The sequence below is a fragment of the Aedes aegypti genome, chromosome 3, assembly GCF_002204515.2.
Source record: "Aedes aegypti strain LVP_AGWG chromosome 3, AaegL5.0 Primary Assembly, whole genome shotgun sequence".
Taxonomy (NCBI): Eukaryota; Metazoa; Arthropoda; class Insecta; order Diptera; family Culicidae; genus Aedes; species Aedes aegypti.
The window spans coordinates 308068257-308081122 of record NC_035109.1 but is presented as its reverse complement, the minus strand read 5'-3'; the positions used below and the strand labels follow the sequence as shown (position 1 = coordinate 308081122).

General features: G+C 36.0%; 1 protein-coding gene across 6 annotated transcripts in view; it reads right to left on the bottom strand.

Moving 5' to 3' along the window:
• LOC5566316 (dnaJ homolog subfamily B member 6) overlaps positions 1-12866 on the bottom strand; it is a 435678-nt gene that overhangs the window by 361050 nt on the left and 61762 nt on the right. For all 6 annotated transcript variants that reach the window (XM_021851550.1, XM_021851554.1, XM_021851549.1 and 3 more), the window contains exon 2: positions 2956-3779. The gene's annotated coding sequence lies outside the window, so the exon portion shown is untranslated. The remainder of the gene's footprint in view (positions 1-2955; positions 3780-12866) is intronic.

The following is a 12866-nucleotide window of genomic DNA, read 5'->3' as shown; positions in this document are numbered from 1 at the left end:
ACCCCTTCATATTTTTAGAAAAATCATCAAAGAAATTTAAGCCAACAAAGTTTATTTAATACATAGAAAGATCTGATAAGTTTAGAGCTAATCGATTTGTTTGGAGCTATTCAGTCATTTTTAGTTGTAAAGTCATAGACCAATTTTACCTGAGACCTTTTGAAGAACTTTTGTAATCATATCTAGAGTACTAGACCAACTATTTTGACTAGTTTTTGTTCAATCAAACACGTTCCAAAATTGATTTGACTTTGGATCGGTGAATGAGATTACTGAAAACCGTTTTCGAATTTTGTCCTTGAAGGTACGCAAATTTCATAATTCGGCAATTTAGTTATTGGCAAGCTTTGAATTGGTCAAAATACATTTTCTATTTGTTAGCAATATCCTACAAGTACCTTCTAATAAACGTATTTTGTTACTATGACTTTCCTTCTTGGTATAGCTTTCAATGGTATCAAATAGAAATATAAGCGATTCAAAAGATTTGAGGATAACTGTTTTGGACATATGCGGAAGTTCTACCAGACACCAAGAACTACCAAGAAGAACCTCAACTTCAAGCAATTCTTCCACTGTTGTGAAATTCCTATGTGCTAAAATCTCTCGGAATTAACTGTTGCCAACAAATGTTATAAAAAAGAGAGAACTACATCTACCCAATGGGGATTGCTCCAACCTAATTTGAGTAAATGCAACTTTCCTTATGCTTTGATTGAAACAACCTAATTTTAAGTAGAATCAATCCAAATTTGAGTAAATTTTTCTAATGGAATCAAAGGCAAAATACCTAATGAAGACTTTTTGGAAATTCATCCAATTTTGGATTATTTGGTTAAGCTGCGGTTATGTTGCAGATTATTGGGTTAAACTACAGGTATGAGTAGATCTACGTTTCCGCGAAAATTCTTATTTAATGACAAGCAAAACTAAGAAACAGGCTGGACTGTATCGCCAAGAAATAAAAAAATAATTCTTTCAATCCCTGTAGGGAATCTTTCCAAGGATTTTTTTAAGGAAATCCTACAAAAAGTCCACAAATTTAACCAAGAATTCATTCATTCATGGTTCTTCAAGAGTTTCTTTCTCCGCAACATTCCTACTTCAAGGTATCATCATTTATTTAAATTTACTAAATTTCTAGAGCAATTATCGATGCCTGACGGACACAGTCGAGAAAAATCCAAAGAAGTTATTGAAAGAATTGCTGAGAAAATTGCATGCCAAATTTCTTAATTTCAACCTTGGAAACCTGTAAAAATCCTTGTAGGTATTTCTGCAGAAATTTTTGAAAATATCGAATGAGAAATTTCTGCGGTAACTACCGGAGAAGTCGTTCATTATGTTGCCAGGGAATAATTACCAAATTTTCTTAAAGAATATATGTAGATTTTTTTTAAATTTCTGTTAAAAACTCTATAAAATTTGCTAAAACAAATCCCTATAGAATTTGACTGGCCTAGTTTTTACATATGAACAACAAAGTTTAATGCACCTTTTGTGAAACTAATCTACCAACTCAAGAAAATTAACTTCATTATCAGATTTTTCCGTCTGACGAAACACGTCAATGAGCAAAAATTCGTTCCAATTGCTCCCATTCAGACGTAGATCCCCTTTATCTGTACCACATCGAACGCAAATTCGGAAGCGCAAACCAATCGCATTTCCCGGGAACGCTTTCTTAGCTTATCGATGGTATCGACAGAAGCCAAGACCCAAATTTGACTGCCCAAAACTGCCAGCATCCGCAAACAGAAACACGCATGCTAAATCGCAAGTCTGACCATCAACCGCAACTAGAAAGTAAGCTGACCACGCGAGATAAATTATTTCGGACCATTTGGGGGCCGGAAGGAACCAAATCTGCGGGTTGTCCCACACCGTAACAATATTACTATCGCCACGTATAAGGGCGCACAAAATGATTGATGATAGTGATGGGGCATTATCTCTCTCACACGCTCCCTTGCGTTTATCCAAATTGGTCCAACGTTAATTGCCGCTGATGATTCGGTCGGTTAAAACATAATTGAGTTTGAAAATCGGAAAATTGTTTGATTGAATTGGTGCTCGTGGTGGGTACAATTGTCCGAAACAATGAAATTGTATCGAAACATGTAAGCGTGACTCTACTAGGTCACGTACGTTTCCTAGTCTTTGTCGCGTCCTCTCATGCAAAATAAGTCAAACACATTATTACACCATATGATGTAGTAAAGTTATACCATTCCAGAAAGAGCACAGCGATACAGGGATTGCAGATGTTTTTTTTTCAATTCCAATTGAAAGAAAAAATGTCTTATCATAGCAACTTCACTCATTTATCTAAATAAAGTCCAAATTTTAAGTCAAGCCATAAAATCAAGCTCTTTTTAGTTAATCCTGCCGTAGATTGCAGGAGTTTTATGATAAATTCCATGAAAAATACAATAAAGAAGATTTAAGAAGAAATCACTGTAGGAATCAATAAATGAATGTCATGCTTCATGATGCATCCATTGATGCATCATAAAGCATTACTCGAAAAAAAATCTCGAAAAATCCGTGCAAGAACTCGTGAAAAAAACTTCAAAGATAACCTTTAGAAAGTTTCTGTAATAGCCAACTTATATATTTTGAATGCTATAAATTGCAATATAAATCACATAATTAAGGATTGTCTTACAGATTTCTTCACAAATTCTTAAACGTTTCGCAAAATTCTTCCAAATGTTTTTCGTTTTAACCAAAACTTCATCAAACCTGATGGCATCCCTGTTTCGATGTCCGAAGCGATAACATTGCTGCCACAACCGCAACAGTCTCGGTGCAAATTGCAAACCTTGTCAGGGCTTAATCTTATCGCTCGCTTTTTGCTTGTTATATTACACCACCACAGTTCAGAATATTCGTACCAGCGGAGACGAATGTTATGACCACTAAAGTTTCATGACGGGAATCAAACACACTTACTTGCTGATATAGGCTCGAAGTCCGGGTGTAGACGACTGCTTCTCTCACTCTCTGTGTTCTACAGCCACAACAGCATTCCTCTTGACACAATTCACTTAACAATGTAGACTCCTTCTCGTCACAAGCACAAGCGATGTCGACGTCTAGTTATTCTAAACACTGCCAACAATTTATTTCTTACGTTTCGAGATGAACCAGCCTAGGGCTGAAAATCTCTTAAATAAAGACAATAATAATAATTATTTCTTACGGCCTCACTCGAAATCTGACGACGTCAGCTTCTCTCATTCACTTCTCCACGATAAGGATGATTTCACTTGTGGGGGGAAGGCTTTTTCCACTGCACTTATGCTTCTTGCTTTCAAGGATAGATTCCCAAACACTTTCCCAAAATCGCTAAACCACCACAAATTCCACACTCGAGTCTTCCGCCTTTATCTTCAGGGCTGCGAATTTTCCACTGGAACCGAAATGTTTCACAGAGCTTACACACCCTAGCTACCAGACACTTGTTTATAGGCAATTGCACAGAACCATCGACCAGAAATCGATTTTCACTTTCCAGAAATTCGGGCCGAATACCGAACGGGTTAACTAGCAGCAGCTCTTCTAGCAATATCCTTGTTGGAAGCTTTCTTGCGAATTTTCCACCCAAACCGCAGCTTTTTTCTTTGGCCAGTCAGTGGGCGGCAATCGAAGAACGTCGTCGATCGGAGGCGATTGACTTTTGACACGAGTTGTTCCACAAGTCCGCACGGTACCGATTCTGCTAGGTAGATGATGACACTTCCTGTTTGCTTGCTACCGACAGCTCTGGAACTGACCTGGAACGGGAAATGGACATAGAATCCGGTATTAGGAGGGAAATAACCTTCTGTTCGTGGAGCGGAGCGCGATGAGAGCCCCAAACTTGAGAGAGGACATGCGCATATCGTCTCTGGGGGATGGTTTTGTTTTTTGGGGGAAATATTATCGTGCCCTGGGAAAAGGATAACCATCACTAGTTTATCCAAAATAGCTAATAAAATAATTCGAGATAAGCAATAAATTGCGTATCAATTAAAAAAGGGCTCCAAAATAATATTTAGGAATATATTTTCCGCCGAAAAATAGCCAAAGAAGCAACAAACCGAAGTATTGAGGAATTAAATATTTTTTCTAAGAAAAGATATTTTCTGTCAATAACAATATAACAGACATTTTCCAAAGAAAAATAAAAAAATCAATAGCAATCCGTTTTAACAGTGTTTCGTGGAAGCCCAAGCAATTGTGTTTTTTTTGTTTTCCCTCCGATTGTATGCGTTCTGCTGGGTAGTACTTCGTGAAAGCCCAAGTAATCGTCGTGCTTTTGTTTTTTTTTTTTCGATTCGCTGTGGCGTCGTACCCAATTCGTGTTATGGGAGTGCGAAAATATATTCGTGTTCAGTCGAGGATGGGTTATAACTGGTGAGCTCGTTTCATGCTAATGATAACACATTTGTTATCGTGGCAACGTTACGTTTATGTAACTTTCAAACAAACTATGGACGGTCATTAACGCTTATTATACATAGGCATTTATTATACATTTTATTATACATAGCTTTCTTTTCTTTTCATTACTAAAAGTAACCTTCGATATTTTGGATGTCGACAGATTTTTCTTAATCTTCCACCAATATATTTTCATCACGAGACAAAATGCAAAACTAGTGTTTTAGTAAAAATCGTATTATCTAACGTATCACCAAAGGTGACTCCTAGATCTTTTTCCTTCCTCACTAATAAACTTCCGGTGAAGATTGTGGAGAAAGAGAGGTATTTTCGGTCTCTAGAAGCAACTACCGTGTGTAACCTTCCTTACCCATCTCAACTGAATGTAAGGACTTGGTCGGCGTCGTTATTGGTCAATAATATGTGAACTGCTAAAATGTGCACTTTGAAAGTAAGTGGAAACTCCCATCTCTTATTAATTAGGATCGAAGTGCAATTCTTACCAGTTCCGATCAATCACAGAGTAGCAACCATTGACATATACAGTCAGTCCATGCTATGTTATGCAATAGCAATAAGTTTTTACAGTTTCTATTGGCATTTTTTAATTATTAGTGCTTATAGTAATGTGGGGCAATGGCTGATAGCGATTGTGTGTCTTGAATACTTTAGAGAACTCATCCTTGAAAACATTAACTGTTGTTGAATTAATAACAGGACATTTAGTCTTATTTTAAATTTCATACATCTATTTCTCTGTGATTTTAAGTTACATCGATATCTAGGATTTCGATGATTATCCAAATGAAATTTTTAGACGTAGTTTTTTTTTTTTTGTACATTGACTAAAATATTTAGCTGTAGTGTATTTATTATTCTTTTAAAATATCAACATTCTTTGAAAAACTAACGATGTAAACATGATGATTTTTTGAGTTTATTGCGCTTTTGAAATGTCATCACTCTTCGTAATAAACTGCTGATCTTCATCTGATAAAAGCATTCGGAGAGAGTGCTCGGGCTCTTTCTTTGAATTGCGGGTCTTGCAGCTTACGGACGTGGGTAAGATTTTTGAATGCTGTAATCAAAATAAGTCAGAAAAGCAGGAAAAAATTGCCTAAAGGAAAAAGTTTATTGCGAAGTAAATGTTAAATGTTACTTATGGCCTATTGACCTTCAGCTTAATAACATTGTTCAATAAATATATGGCTTTGTTGGTGTTGATGACTTCGGGTGAATAACGGAGTTTGCGGTAGAAGCTTTGAATGGCTACAATGAGAACACCGAGAAATAGTTTGATCATAAGTAATTTAACCAGAAAATTGTTCTTATTCTATGTATCGGCTATAGGAATCGTGACTAAGGCGACAAAAGTTAACTTGCTTGCATTTAAGATCAGTTTATCTCGACTCGCAGAACAAGCCTGATAAAGCAGCACGAAACGACAAAAAAGCAAGATGTTAATCAATACATTGGGGAAGTAAGGTCCACCAAATTGAACAACAAAATTTTCCTTACCGCAAATAAATTGTTGGTAAAATGGCTGATACTTTTTGAAATTATTCGATCACTCTGTGTATTACCGACAAAATGCTATTCTCGACTCGTCAATATACTTTCATCTGCAATTTAACCTTTTTAACCTTTAACCTTTTCGATCAAATGTCCATTCAACGAAATGTCCGTCCGACCAAATGTCATAGATTCTCATTATAACGTAACTCGATGTAACGTAATTTTTCCCTCAATATAACGTAATTTTTCCTTCAATATAACGTAACTTTAGGCTCCCATTTATTTTTTCCAATATTTTTTTAAATACATGATTTTTGAATTTCAATAAACATTCTTCAAGTTTCAAACACCAACCTATACTAAATCAAAGCAATGCAAGCGTTTACTATAACTGAATACAGTCGTAAATCGATATCGAGTGAGCTATTAGCTCAACGTTAAACCAACATTTTGTCATTGCTGTACATTTGTTTACATAATTCTTCTTTATTTTTGTTGCATTTACGCTCCCGCTGGAACCAAGCCAGCACCAGAAATGGTACCAGGGATTCCACCAGATTAGTGTTTTTTTTTAAATATATCTTTGAATTCTACTGTGCCTTTGAACAAAAACTTCACCAAGTAATTTCTCCAGTATATAAAGAGGATTCAACTGTTATTTCTTCAAACCATTCCGTCTACCTTCCGGAGTCTAGTGATTCATAACTTATTCAAGAAATTTTTCATTAATTCTTGAAGCAGCCCTTTTAAAGAATAATCCATTTATAATTCTTGTAATGCTTGTACAGGTATTCGTTCAAAGATCTGAAAAAAAAATCTCGGAATTTCTTCAGCAATTTCATAAGGAATTTCTGCAGAACTTTCTCCAAATATTCATGCAAGAACCATTCTATGTTACTTTGAGGATTCTATGTGGAACGAAATTCTTCATTGATTCCATCCGTAATTTCAATAACTCTTTTTCATTGGGTTCTTCAAGTGACTCTTAAAGTTATCGTCTAGAGATTTTTCTATGGATTTTTTTATTACAAAAATATATTCAGTGATTCGTTTTGAAAACTAAGCAAGTTCCCCCGATCCCCCAGAAAATTCTCCTAGAATACTTCCTAGAATACTGCCGATAATATCACCACGTATTCGTTCAGAAACTTTTCCATTGAAAATCCCTCAAAGATAGTTCTTGTTTTTAATGGAGTTTTCTAGTGATTTCTTCATGAATTCTAAAAAAAAACGTTTTTTAAGAGTTCTTGAGACAATAATTTAAAAATTCTTTCAATAAATTACCAAAGGATTTGTTTCAAGAGTTTTACCACGAGCTCCTCATAACAAAATTCTTGAAATTCCATAATTGCCTGCTAAAAATGTTCACGGACTGCTCAACATTAACCTTCTTGAAGGTTTCTAAAAGATCTCATTTATTAATTTCTTTTAGTATTCAGGGATCCGTCAAAGATTTTTCCTGCATATATTTTTTTAAGGATTACTGCAATAGAGACGTAAAAATAAAAAAATGAAAATGAAAAGACCAATTTTCTCATCGAACAATACTGCCCATAACTGCAAATTTGTCACATTCGACATTTTTTGTCAATTTCAAGTTCTACAAAATTTCGAAAAAAAATATCATGTTGTTTTGTCACATTGGTAATTATAAGCGCATAACAGTCACATTGAGATTATACATGAAGCGTGTAATGTGATAGCAATGAAATTTCTATCAGAATTTTTTTCTGACTATTCACCCAATATGCGATATTAGCTGTACAAAATTTCAGCCTCAAATAAACACTTTTGAGTTCTTGTCAATTTTTAGAAATTTCAATTTTCGGCCATACTTCCATAAAATGCACACTTGGTATTTCATTTACTTAATGCCTGCTTTTGTCAAATGTTACAAATATGCAGTTATGGGCAGTTATGTTGAACGAGATTGAGAAAAAAAAAATGTTTGCTTCGATATAACGTAACGAAAATAAAAATCGAGTTACGTTATATCGAGGTATTACTGTATTGAAGAAAGTCAAAAAGCCTCAAATCAAGAGAGTACAAATATGTGCATCTAAATTTTGGCCAGGGCAACTTGGGACTAAAAATTATGGGATGTGTACAGTCTCTTAAAAAACGAATATATTTTTTCGATTTTTTATTTCATTTTATTTTTATAAAATAGCTTATTGAGTAAGCTTTCGAGTGTATATTTCATTCGTCGTAGGTATATGCACGTTGTATTTGCATTGAAATCGTTATTTTTCTCAAAAACTTTGACTTTGAGACACAATATCAATAAAACTACAAAAGATCATATACCCATATTCCGGGAATATCTCAATAGAATTGTTTACAATGGAATACTATTGCACAAGAAAAGTTATCAGAATAACTTTTTTGTTTTAATTATTGGCCATCTTATTGCCCATAATGTTGTATCCAGGGGTTGAATTCTGAGAAAATTGAAAGTATCTCTCACTTATCGCTCTCTGTAACAAACATGATCCACTACACATCTTCTTCTCCTTCTTCTTCTTGGCATTACGTCCGCATTGGGGCAGAGTCTGTTTCTCAGCTTAGTGTTCTTATGAACACTTCCACAGATTTTAACTGAGAGCTTTCTTTATCAAAGTTGCTATTTTCGCATTTGTATATCGTGTGGCAGGTACGATGATACTCTATGCTCATGGAAGTCAAGCAAATTCCCATTACGAAAAGATCCTGGACTGACCGAGAATTTTACCCAGACACCTTTAGCATGGCTTTGCTTTGCAGCCGCAGACTTTGACCACTCGGCAATGGAAGACCCGTTCCCCTTCTTTACATGCTTGCTAATTTGGCTGCCTTTGTTTTTTGCCACAAATTAGCCAAATGTCAACACAGGTGGTCCCGTGTTTGGCAATGAGATTCTCTGTGCTTTGCACATCTGTTCTCGTCGAGCTGCATCCGCTTCCTTGCTGCTGATTGCTAATCGACGAGTGTCAGACAGATTTTCAACGTGTCACGCCCGGTTGCAAACATCGAACCCGGAGAAGAATCGATCTTCTGCTGACGTTTTGTATGTGAGTGAGAGTCATTTCCAAGGAAAGAAAAAAACTGGAACACCAAACGATGACCGTGGGCATCGATGACGTCACAGCTGCTTATTATCTCAAGCAGTGGAATCAGCTGACTAGCGGTGAAGGAACTCTTGTGGGGATTGAAAATTGGAAAAATTACTATCAAGTCCAACTTTTCTAACAATCAATAAAACATGAACTCCTTAATAAAATGTTTGTCTATTTTACAGAGTTGTCAATGGTGAACATTGTGTTCAACATTATTCCATTACATGAATTGACAATTGGCACAATTAAACTTTTGATTCAAGGTCATTTAAAATTTTCTATTTATTCATTTGTATCGTAGTACTTAAAAAATAGTTCTGGCAAGGGTTTCATGCCATGAGACGAATCAAGCAGGAAGCATCTGAAGGGCAAACTTGAGATAATCGCAAAGGTGGAAAAAAATTCTTGGATATTTTCAGGATGATACTCTTAACAAACTTCTTGATTTCGATGATATATCACAGAAAATGCAGAACATTGATCAGCTCATTGATCAACCTGAGTGTTAATTCTGAACAACCTCAATGGAAGAGTTTTGGAGAATTCACTAGGAACTTGATAAACAACACCTAGAGGTCTTCATGTGCATCTAATATTCAGTACAGAACACAAAACTGGCCTTTCACATCTATTGCTCTCGAAAATAGCAATATTTCGCCTTATTGTTGCAATACGTGTTGTAAACAATAATGTCATTCTTATGGCTGACTCAATACATTAAACTAAACCAAAATCAGCTGCAAACAACTTCGTTATCATTCGTACTCGTTCAGCTGCAACCAACCGTACCCTTATCGTGGTTAGGTACAGTTCTCCTCGCAGCCAAGTTAATTTATTCGCACTTTCAACTGCCCCTGGCGCTGCAACAAATTTCACGCCGCCGAATCCTGAGCCGTGTCCCAAATACCTTCGACGCGTTCTCATTTTAACCCAGACTGCGGCCCAAACCACACGAAATTCACTCTAGGCCGAGTTTCTCGTTGCAGCGAGAGCGGAGAAGAGGATAAAAGTAAATCCACTTGAGATTATCTTGTATAACAACACTCATCATCGTTCACTAACTATAGGCACGGGGGACTTCACAGACATACAGACAATCGAATTGCGTGGATGTTCTTACTGTGAAATCCGAAAATCCCTACACTAGGGTGGACCATAATGATCAAACTACAAAAAATTTAAGTTACACCCTCCAAAGTTGTTCAGTTTTCATGATTTCAAACATTCTCAAATAAACTTCATTCAAGTATTACTCTAAAAATTACTTCAAGAATACATTTTTTGATTCTTTAACGGCCTATTTAAGGTGAAACATTTTAAAATCGAAAGCAAATGTTCACAATAGCCGACCTGAACCCCTAATGGAGTTTTCAGACGCACTAAACCGAACAGTTAACGAACAAGATCGATCTTACAATCTTTCCATGAACAGAACCGATGTTCAACTTTGCTTTGAACCTTGCAACTTGTGTTGAACCGCAAACACGCTTCGTCGCTGTACCAGTTTACCACGCCAAACCCAGTACATGTGTACTTGGATTCGAACATCTTCAAACTTTGGTGCAAATAATGACACAAAGCAGACAGACCGAGAACTGTTGAAACCTACGCGGATAAATTCCTACGATCATATATGGAATTTCTTAGTAAAACTCACAAGACCCTTTAGGGTTGAATAAATGGTTTGCTTAAGCAGATCCACTAAGATCAATATTTTAGGTAACATTTAAGGCTAACGCTATCTGTTTATGCACATCGCTCTCAACATCGGTTGCAACCGAGGATTTGTATTATAATTTGGACCGCGGTTGCAAAATAAGTACAAATGAATCGGCGTTCGAACCGGTGTTCAAACCGGTGTTTAAACCGATGTTCGCTTTACATATGTTAGAGTTTAGGTCCAGGTTCGAGAGTTTTGGTTTGAACACGAGAACGAAGAGAGTACGAAACCGGCTGAACCTACGTATATAAAATTTTTACTGTGGTTTGATTACTCTTTTCTGGGATTTGTGGTTTAAAAGTTTTGGACCGTTATTGGCATTCTTTTTTGTTTTTTTTTTTCTATCTTTATTAACGAGATTTTTAGCCCTGAGCTAGTTCATCTCGAGACCAACGGCTTTACTTCCCTTCCGAAGGAAGTCGTCACTGAAATTTTAGTGACTATCTCGGGGATGGAATTCGATCCCATGTCCTCGGCGTGAGAGGCGTGTGTTCTAACCACTACACCAGGTCCATCCCCCCGATTATTGGCATTTGAAGCAGTTCCACCTTAAGGAATTTCTCTATGAATTTCGTGATACATTTGAGAATGCAATCTGGATTGTTTTTCCCATGATGCTCCATAAAATCCTAAGTCCTCTAGGAGTGATTCCAGTAATTCTTCCATCGAATTCGCTAGAACTTTGAAAAGTTTTCTTTTTAGAACACCTTCAAGAATTTAAACATTAATTCCTCCAAAGATGCCCCCATTGATTTTTTTTAGGATTCCCTCCAAAATTATCGTCCAGGATTTATTAAAAACCAGGAATTTATCTGAAGAATCCTTCAGATGTCTTCCTGTAGGAAGTCCTACTTCAATTCTTTAAGAAATTTCCAAAGTAAGATCTCAAAGAATATATCTAGGAATTTTTCTATGGATCTCTCCAAAGAGTTGTCAAGATTTTTTTGTGTTGAAGAAAGTTCTGAAAAAAAAATCCGGGAGGTATTTATTTTTTTTTAGTAATTTCTAAAAAGTAAAAAACACTAGCTCCTGAGGAAGCCTTAGTCAATTAACTAAATAAATTGGAAAGATAATTATTGAAAAAATATTCAAGTGAATCTGGTTTTTCTGAACAGATTCTTTGAAAAAAACGGCGAACGGAATTCCTGAATATGTTTGTGTAGAAATGATCAGAATAATTGAGTGCTGATGTAAAACTTCAAACCTTAAGAATTGGTAGGAAAAACTGCACTAGTGACTCATTGAATCAAAATTTCTGGAATTCCTAAAAAAAACTGTTGGAAGATCTCAATGAGGAATCATTGATTAAGCTTATCAAGCAACTACAGGAAGAGTTCATAACAGACTTCCGGAATCAATCAGTCCCTACAGGAATTTGAAAGCAACCATGGATGAATTCATGAAAGAATGTATATGAAATTGATTGTGAAGATAAATGAAAAAAATATGAGTAGGAATAACTAGTAGGAGTATTTTTTGGAGGCTTCCCTGGGAAGCTGTAGGAATCTTTGAAACAACTGTTGGAGAAATCAACGAAAAATCTTTCAGAATAATCCCTGTGGAAATTACTGAAGGTAGTTGCGTTGGATTTACTAGAGCGAATTCTGGAGAAATTCCTGTAAATATCCCTCGAAAAATCTCTGGAGAAATTCTGAATTCCTTGTAGTCCCGATTGTGCTACTTTTCCCAGAATGTCACTTCCCAGAACGCCTGTTCCTCGGATGACCCTTTTCCCCGAAACATGATGCAGATCTAAAAGGTGCAAGAATTTTTTTAGCGGAAGGATAGTGAACGAGAAAGAACGATAAGCAATAAAAAGAAGAAGATATGTAGTCATTTTCTGCTAAACACATATGGCGCGATCCATTAATTACGTAAGATAATTTTCGGGGTTTTTCGACCCCTCCTCCCCCCATGGTAAGATTTTTTATATGAAAATTAAAAATAAATTGTATGGCGCGTAAGAAATCTCAGACCCCCCTCCCCCCTAAAACCCTTACATAATTAATGGACCGCTCCTATGCATGTTCATTTTAGATGACCCGTTTATTCATCACCTTGAAATACATACAGTTACGACAAATATACATAATAGTGCAATTCGCCTA